The sequence below is a fragment of the Arachis duranensis genome, chromosome 5 (genome assembly GCF_000817695.3).
Source record: "Arachis duranensis cultivar V14167 chromosome 5, aradu.V14167.gnm2.J7QH, whole genome shotgun sequence".
NCBI classification, from domain to species: domain Eukaryota; kingdom Viridiplantae; phylum Streptophyta; class Magnoliopsida; order Fabales; family Fabaceae; genus Arachis; species Arachis duranensis.
Genome location: NC_029776.3, coordinates 55,876,961 through 55,885,997, shown reverse-complemented (window position 1 = coordinate 55,885,997; position 9,037 = coordinate 55,876,961). Strand labels below are relative to the sequence as shown.

The 9,037-nt window shown below is 38.5% G+C and overlaps 1 non-coding gene across 1 annotated transcript; it reads right to left on the bottom strand.

Annotated features, from left to right (window-relative positions):
• Window positions 1-1,089: 1,089 nt before the first annotated feature.
• LOC127747817 (small nucleolar RNA R71) lies at window positions 1,090-1,198 on the bottom strand. The gene has a single exon (XR_008009764.1). It is a non-coding gene; the product is annotated as a small nucleolar RNA R71 (small nucleolar RNA).
• Between the last annotated feature and the right edge of the window lie 7,839 nt (window positions 1,199-9,037).

Genomic DNA, 9,037 nt, shown 5'->3' with positions numbered 1-9,037 from the left:
AGTTTGTTACTTTCTTGTTAAGAAAGGTGCAATAATTGAATTTTAGAATCATATCTTTTAATTTCTTGTTAGTCAAGTCATCAAATTTTAAAAATCAAATCTTTTTCAAAAATTTTGTTTTTCAATCATATCTTTTCAAACATATCTTTTTCAATCATATCTTTTACAAATCATATCTTTTCAAATTTTGATTTCAAAAATCTTTTCTAACTTCTTATCTTTTCAAAATTTGATTTTCAAATTTTTTCACTATTTTTCATCTTTTCAAAACCACATAACTATCTTTCTCTCTCTAACTTTCAAAAATCAATTTAATTAACCAATTATTTTAATTTTGATATTCGAATTTCTTCTCTCTCCTATCTCTTTCTATTTAATCACTAACACTCCTCCTCCCTTAATAATTCGGACCCCCTCTCTCTCTATAAGTTCGAATTCTTCTTTATCTACCTAATCCTGCTATTCTCCTTTTCCTCTGACACATCAAGGAATCTCTATACTGTGACATAGAGGATTCCATACTTTCTTTGTTTTCTTTTCTTTCATATGAGTAGGAACAAAGATAAAGGCATTCTTATTGAAGCTGATCCTGAACTTGAAAGGACTCTGAAGAGGAAACTAAGAGCAGTTAATGCACAATATTCTGAATAGGACCTGACAGAAATTTTTGAAAAAGAAGAAGACATGGTAGCCTAAAATAACAACAATGCCAATAATGCAAGGAAGGTGCTTGGTGACTTTACTGCACCAACTCCCAACTTCTATGGGAGAAGCATCTCTATTTCTGCCATTAGAGCAAACAACTTTGAGCTTAAGCCTCAATTAGTTTCTCTGATGCAACAAAATTGCAAGTTTCATGGACTTCCATTGGAAGATCCTCATCAGTTCTTGGCTGAATTTTTGCAAATCTGTGACATTGTTAAGACCAATGGAGTTGATCTTGCGGTCTACAGACTTATGCTTTTCCCTTTTGCTATAAGAGACACAGCTAGTATATGGTTGAACTCACAACCTAGAGACAGCCTGAACTCTTGGGAAAAGCTGGTCAATGCTTTCTTAGCTAAATTCTTTCCACCTCAAAAGATGAGTAAGCTTAGAGTGGAAGTTCAAACCTTCAAACAGAAGGAAGGTGAATCCCTCTATGAAGCTTGGGAAAGATACAAGCAATTGATCAGCAGGTGTCCTTCTGACATGGTTTCAGAATGGAGCATCATAGGAATTTTCTATAATGGTCTGTCTGAGTTACCCATGATGTCATTGGACCATTCCGCAGGTAGATCTATTTATCTAAAGAAAATGCCTGCAGAAACCCAGGAACTCATTGAAATGGTTGCAGATAACCAGTTCATGTACACTTCTAAAAGAAATCCTGTGAACAATGGGACAACCCAAAAGAAAGGAGTTCTTGAGATTGATACTCTGAATGCCATATTGGCTTAGAACAAAATATTGACTCAGCAAGTCAATATAATTTCTCAGAATCTAACTGGATTGCAAGCTGCATCTAGCAGTGCTAAAGAAGCCTCCTTTGAAGGAGAAGCTTATGACCCTAAGAATCCTGCAATGAAAGAGGTGAATTACATGGGAGAACCCTATGAAAACACCTACAATTCTTCATGGAGGAATCACCTAAATTTCTCACGGAAGGATCAGCAGAAGCCTCAACAAGGCTTTAATAACAATAATGGTGGGAGAAACAGGTTTGGCAATAGCAAACCTTTCCCAACATCTTCTCAGCAACAGACAGAGAATTATGAGCAGAGCCTCTCTAGCTTAGCAAATATAGTCTCTGATCTATTGATGAGCGGATATTTTATACGCTTTTTGGGGGTATTTTCATATAGCCTTTAGTAAGATTTAGCTACTTTTGAGTATATTTTTATTAGTTTTTATGCAAAAATTATATTTCTAGGCTTTACTATGAGTTTGTGTGTTCTTCTGTGATTTCGGGTATTTTCTGGCTGAAATTGAGGGACCTGAGTAAAAATCTGATTCAGAGGCTGAAGAAGGACTGCAGATGCTGTTGGATTCTGACCTCCCCAAACTCAAAGTGGATTTTTAGGAGCTACATAACTCCAAACGGCGCGCTTCTAATTGCGTTGGAAAGTATACATCCAGAGCTTTCTAGCAATATATAATAATCCATACTTTGAGCGAGTTTTGATGACGTAAATTGGCGTCAAAATTCCAGCTCTCTACCCTTTTCTAGCGTCAAAATGCCAGAGCTGGCATAAAAGCTGGAGTTAAAACGCCCAAACTGGCATCAAAGCTGGCATTTATCTCCAGGAACAGCCTATGCACGTGGAAGCTTCATTGCTCAACCCAAGCACACACCAAGTGGGCCCAAGAAGTGAATTTCTGCACTACCTATCTTAGTTTACTCATTTTCTGTAAACCTAGGTTACTAGTTGAGTATAAAAATTACCTTTAGAGAATTATTTGGTACCTCAAGACATTTTCACGTTTTACATTGTATCTCTACGACAAGAGTCTCTAAATCCCATGGTAGGGGGTGAGGAACTCTGCTGTGTCTCGATGGATTAATGCAATTACCACTGTTTTCTATTCAATCACGCTTGCTTCCGTTCTAAGATATTCATTCGCACTTAAACATGATAAATGTGATGATTCGTGACACTTATCACCATTCTCAACTTATGAACGCGTGCCTGACAACCACCTCCGTTCTATCTTAGATTAAATATATATCTGTTAGCCTCCAGTCCGAAAGATCGGAGTCTTCGTGGTATAAGCTAGGATTATTGGCAGTCATTCCTAGGATCTGAAAAGTCTAAACCTTGTCTGTGGTATTTCGAGTAGGATCCGGGAAGGGATGACTGTGACGAGCTTCAAACTCGCAAGTGTTGGGCGTAGTGACAGACACAAAAGGATCACTGGATTCTATTCCAACATGATGGAGAACCGACAGATGATTAACCGTGCGGTGACAGCGCACATGGACCATTTTCACTGAGAGGATGGGAAGTAGCCATTGACAATGGTGACACCCTACACACAGCTTGCCATGGAAGGAGCCTTGCGTGCGTGAAGAAGAAGACAGTAGGAAAACAGAGATTCAGATGACAGAGCATCTCCAAAACTCCAACCTGTTCTCCATTATTGAATCACAAGTACCTTTTATTTCATGCTCTTTTATTTTATTGCAAACAAAACCCTTTTCATTGATAATCTTCTGACTAAGAGTACAAGCTAACCATAGCTTGCTTCAAGCCGACAATCTCCGTGGGATTGACCCTTACTCACGTAAGGTATTACTTGAACGACCCAGTGCACTCGCTGGTTAGTTGTGCGGAATTGCAAGTGTGATTGCAATTTCGTGCACCAAGTTTTTGGCACCGTTGCCGGGGATTGTTCGAGTTTGGACAACTGACGGTCCATCTTGTTGCTTAGATTAAGAAAATTTTTTCTTTTGGGTCAGAGTCTTTTATTTTCTTTTCAAAATTTTTAGAAAAAATTATTAATTTTCTTTTAGATTTTTCTGTTTGAGTCTAGTTGCATGTTTTAAGTTTGGTGTTCTCTTGTTAGTTTTTATTTAAATTCCAAAAATTTATTTTTGGTTTTCTAAAATTTTTAAGTTTGGTGTTCTTTGGTGTTTTCCTCAAATTTTCAAAAATTCTGCATTAAATTAGTCATCAATTTTCAAAATCAAATCTTTTTAAATTGTTTTTCAAATCATATCTTTTTTTACTTTATTTTTTAGTTTCCAATTTTTCTTGTTATTACTATTATTTCAATATATATATATATATATATATAATAAAATAAATCGACATCATCTCCCTTTCTCCATCATGGAACTAAGTGGAAATAAACAGTCCAGAAGGACTTTGGGGTCATATGCTAACCCCGCTACTGCTTCATATGGGAGTAGTATCTGTATACCCTCCATCGGAGTCAGTAGTTTTGAGTTGAATCCTCATCTCATTATCATAGTATAGCAAAATTGCCAATATTCCGGTCTTCCACAGGAAGAACCTACTGAGTTTCTGGCATAGTTCTTATAGATTGCTGACACAGTACATGATAAGAAAGTAGACCAGGATGTCTACAGATTGTTACCATTTCTATTTGCTATAAAAGACCAAGCTAAGAAGTGGTTAAATAACCAACCTAAGGCTAGCATAAGGACATGGAAAAAGCTGTCAGAAAAATTTCTGAATCAATATTTCCCTCCCAAGAGGATGACACAGCTAAGGCTTCAATATTTGACACAAAGTGTCTGTAGGCGTTTGAGACCTTGAAATCCAAGCTGGTTACAGCACTAGTCATTTTTCACCAAACTAGACATTACCATTCGAACTGATGTGTGATGCCAGTGACCATGCCATTGGCACAGTATTGGGACAGAGGCATGACAAACTTCTGCATGTCATTTACTATGCCAGCCGTGTCCTAAATGATGCACAGAAGAATTACACAACCACAGGAAAGGAATTGCTTGCAGTGGTTTATACCATTGACAAGTTCAGATCCTATTTGGTAGGATTAAAGGTGATTGTGTACACTGATCATGCTGCTCTTAAATATCTACTCACAAAGCAGGATTCAAAACAAAGGCTCATAAGGTGGGTACTACTTCTGCAAGAGTTTGATATAGAAGTAAGAGACAGAAAAGGGACAGAAAACCAGGTGGCAGATTACCTGTCCCGGATAGAACTAGCAGAAGGGGCATCCTCCCCATCACTAAGATCTCTGAAACCTTTCCAGATGAGCAACTCTTTGCCATTCAGGAAGTACCATGGTTTGCAGACATTGCAAACTATATGGCTGCAAGGTTCATACCCAAGGTGTACAACAGGTAGAAAACGAAAAAATTAATTTTTGATGCAAGTACTACTTGTGGGATGAACAATATCTCTTTAAGAGGTGCGCAGATGGATTGATCTGTAGGTGCATACCCAGAGAAGAAGCACAGAGGATCCTTTGGCACTGCCATGGATCACAATATGGAGGACATTTCGGAAGTGAGCGAACAGCCACAAAAGTTCTCCAATGTGGCTTCTACTGGCCGACTCTCTATAAAAACTCTCGAGAGTTTGTACGGAACTGTGACAGTTGTCAGAGAGCTGGTAATCTACCTCATGGTTACACCATACCTTAGCAAGGGATCTTAGAGATTGAATTGTTTGACGTATGGGGTATTGACTTCATGGGGCCTTTCCCACCATCATACTCCAACACTTATATTCTGGTGGCAGTAGACTATGTATCTAAATGGGTAGAGGCAATTGCAACACCCACTAGTGATACTAAAACAGTGATAAAGTTCCTCCAGAAATACATCTTCAGTAGATTTGGTATCCCTAGAGCGATAATCAGTGATGGAGGCACTCATTTCTGCAATAAACAGCTTTACTCTGCTATGGTCCAGTATGGAATTAGCCACAAGCTAGCAACTCCATATCATCCATAGAAAATGGGCAAGCTGAGGTCTTGAATAGAGAGCTAAAAAGAATCCTGGAACGAACTGTAATGGCCCGTAGAAAGGATTTGGCAAAAAGCTTGGATGATGCTCTGTGGGCATACAGAACAGCATTCAAGACTCCTATAGGAACTTCTCCATACCAACTCGTGTATGGCAAGGCCTGTCATCTGCCCGTGGAACCCACAAAGCTTACTGGGCAACCAGAAACCTTGATGATACATTAGCTGGAGAGAAAAGATTGCTCCAGTTGAATGAGCTGGAGCAGTTCAGGCTTAATGCTTTTGAAAATGTAAAAATTTACAAGGAGAAAACAAAAAGATGGCATGACAAGAAATTGTCATCCAGAGTCTTTGAACCAGGCCAAAAGGTCCTGCTATTCAACTCTAGACTCAAATTATTCCCTGGGAAATTAAAATCCTGGTGGAGGGGACCATTTGTGATTATAGGTGTGTCACCATATGGATATGTGGAGCTTCAAGATACTGACTCTGATAAAACATTCATTTTTAATAGACAGCAAGTCAAACACTATCTTGAAAGCAATATTGAGCAAGAGTGCTCAAAACTGAGACTAGAATAACATTCAATGAGGTCCAGCTAAAGACAATAAAGAAGCGCTTGCATGGAGGCAACCCAGCCATTGGTTAAGCATAGTTTTTTTTAGTGATTATAAGAGTTTGACACAATTTATCTTCCATTACAGGAGTTCACAGAGTTATAGAAGAATTCAGAGCGAAAAACAGAGAAAAGATGCTCACTAGCAGAAAAACGCCAGTAAAGAGCATTTTTGAGCGTTAAACGCCAGAATGAGAGCCATTCTGGGCGTTTAACGCTAGACCTGCAGCATCCTGGGCGTTCAAAAAAACACCCAGTGGCAAAAGAATTCTGGCATTTAAACGCCAGCCAGGGTACCTGGTTGGGCGTTTAAACACCCAGTAAGGAAGGCAAACTGGCGTTTAAACGACAGCCAGGATACCTGGCTGGGCATTTAAACGCCCAAAATAGGCAGCAATTGGGTGTTAAATACCCACGACATGCTACTCCTGGGCGTTTAACGCCAGGAACATGGGGGGAGGAGGTTCTTGTTCCCAACTCAGATTTTTTTTCCAATTTTAATATTTCTTTCCACATTTCGTGCATGAACATGTTACAAATCCTCATCTTTCAATTTCAATTTCAAAAATTTCATAATCCAAAAAATTCTTTTTCTATGTCCTTCAAAATCTTTGTAAAAACTCATATATCTTTTTAAATTTTTTTTTCAAATCTTTTTCAACCCATCACACTATCTTTTCAAAATTAGAATTATTTTTCCAAATCTCCCTCTTATCTTCTCAATTTTAAAAGTACATATTTTGCATATCATAATTATCTTTTCACAAATCATATCTTCTATCATATATTGTTCAAAATTTTCGAACCCACACCTCCCGCCCCCCTCTTTAAATTGCCATTCAGCCATCCCCCTTCCTCCACCATTCGAATTTGTCTCTCGCTCTCTTCCTCTCCTTTTCTTTCTTTTGCTTGAGGACAAGCAAACCTCTAAGTTTTGTGTGCTTTTTGTGATCACTGAGCCAAGACTCACTAAGATCATGGGTCATAAGGGAAAACAAACCACCTCAAGAGGCAAGAAAGAGAATATTCCAAAACCACTTTGGAATCAAGAGAAGTTCTTAACCAAAGAACATGCAGACCGTTATTACAAAATAATGGCTTTGAGGTCAGTGATCCCGGAAGTTAAATTCAATCTGAAAGAATATGAATATCCAGAGATCCAAGAGCAAATTCGAAACAGAGGCTGGAAAATCCTAGCTAATCCTGAGACAAGGGTGGGGAGAAATATGGTTCAGGAATTCTACTTAAATCTGTGGCAAACAGATAAACAGAGAATGTCTAGAACCGCCTTCTATACCTTCTGAACCATGTTCAGAGGAAGGATTATCTACTTTCACCATGACAGCATAAGAGAGATCTTCAAGCTGCCTCAACTCCAAGATGACACGAAATTCTTTAACAGGAGAATTGTGAATCAAGATAAGCGCCCGGACCAAGTTCTAGAGGACATATGCATCCCTGGAGCCAAGTGGATAACCCACTCTAAGAATGTCCCAATTCAACTCAAGAGGGGGGGATCTCAAACCAGTTGCTAAAGGTTGGCTGGATTTTATTAGGCGTTCCATACTACCCACCAGTAACCGCTCTGAGGTCACTATTAAAAGAGCAGTGATGACCCATTGCATTATGACGGGAAAAGAAGTGGAAGTTCATCATCTGATTGCTTGTGAGCTTTATACAATTGCAAACAAGAACTCCACCGAAGCCAAATTGGCCTACCCAAGCTTGATTTCTCTGCTATGTAAAAATGCTGGAGTAGAAATGGGAGTAGATGAGTATATCCCAGTTGATCTCCCAATCACAAAGAGATTAATGGAATGGCAACAAGTGCAAGACATCCCCATCAAAATGAGGGCGCAAGAGTTCCTCCCAGATTTCTCACAAATTGACTACTGGAACCACTTAGAAGCATCTATTACCAAGCTGCAAGAAGCTATGGATCAAATGAAAGAAGAATAGGAAAATCAAAATAGCATGCTCTGCAAGCTGCTTAAGGAATAGGAGAAGCAAGGGCGTGAACTGCAGGAGCTGAAGCACCAAAAGCTACCTTTTGAAAGGCCAAACATCCCACAAAATGAAGGAGCATCCACCTCCCAAATGCCAGGTTGTTGAGTCCTAATCTTAACTATGTGATAACTCTGCTATTAGAAATCTATTTTTAGAGTCATAGGAATAGTAATAATGAGTGTCCTTAGTTTTTGTTTTTGATTTTATCCCCAAGTAAGCTATAATTTATTTTCTCATCATCACTAAACATGAATAAAATAGCAGATTTTTATTTTGAATAAGGAAGCAATGTTATTTTCGAGTTCTTAATAAGAAAAATTCAAATTAGTTATATGTGGAGACAATACACTTTGTTCTCTGAATGAATGCTTGAACAGTGCATAAATTTTGATAGTGAAGTTCATGAATGTTAAAATTATTGGCTCTTGAAAGAATGATGAAAAAAGAGAAATGTTGTTGATAATCTGAAAAATCATAGAATTGATTCTTGAAGCAAGAGAAAGCAGTGAAGAACAAAAAAAATTGGCAAAAAAAAGAGAGAGAAAGAAAGAAAAAGAAAAAGCAAGCAGAAAAAGTCAATAGCCCTTAAAACCAAAAGGCAAGGGTAAAAAGGATCCAAGGCTTTGAGCATCAATGGAAAGGAAGGCCTACAAGCATAAAATCCTGGCCTAAGCGGCTGAATCAAGTTGTCCCTAACCATGTGCTTGTGGCATGCAGGTCCAAGTAAAAAACTTGAGACTGAGTGGTTAAAGTCGTGATCCAAAGCAAAAAGAGTGTGCTTAAGAACTCTGGACACCTCTAATTGGGACTTAAGCAAAAAGAAGAGGATGAAAGTATCCCACCACCCTCGGCTGCTGGTATATCCTCCTCCAACAAGTACTTGGTCAATGGCATTGTGAAATATGTTTTACAAGAGTTTATGAATTTGACCAAGCATATGATCAACTCGAACAAGCAAGCTAGGAAACT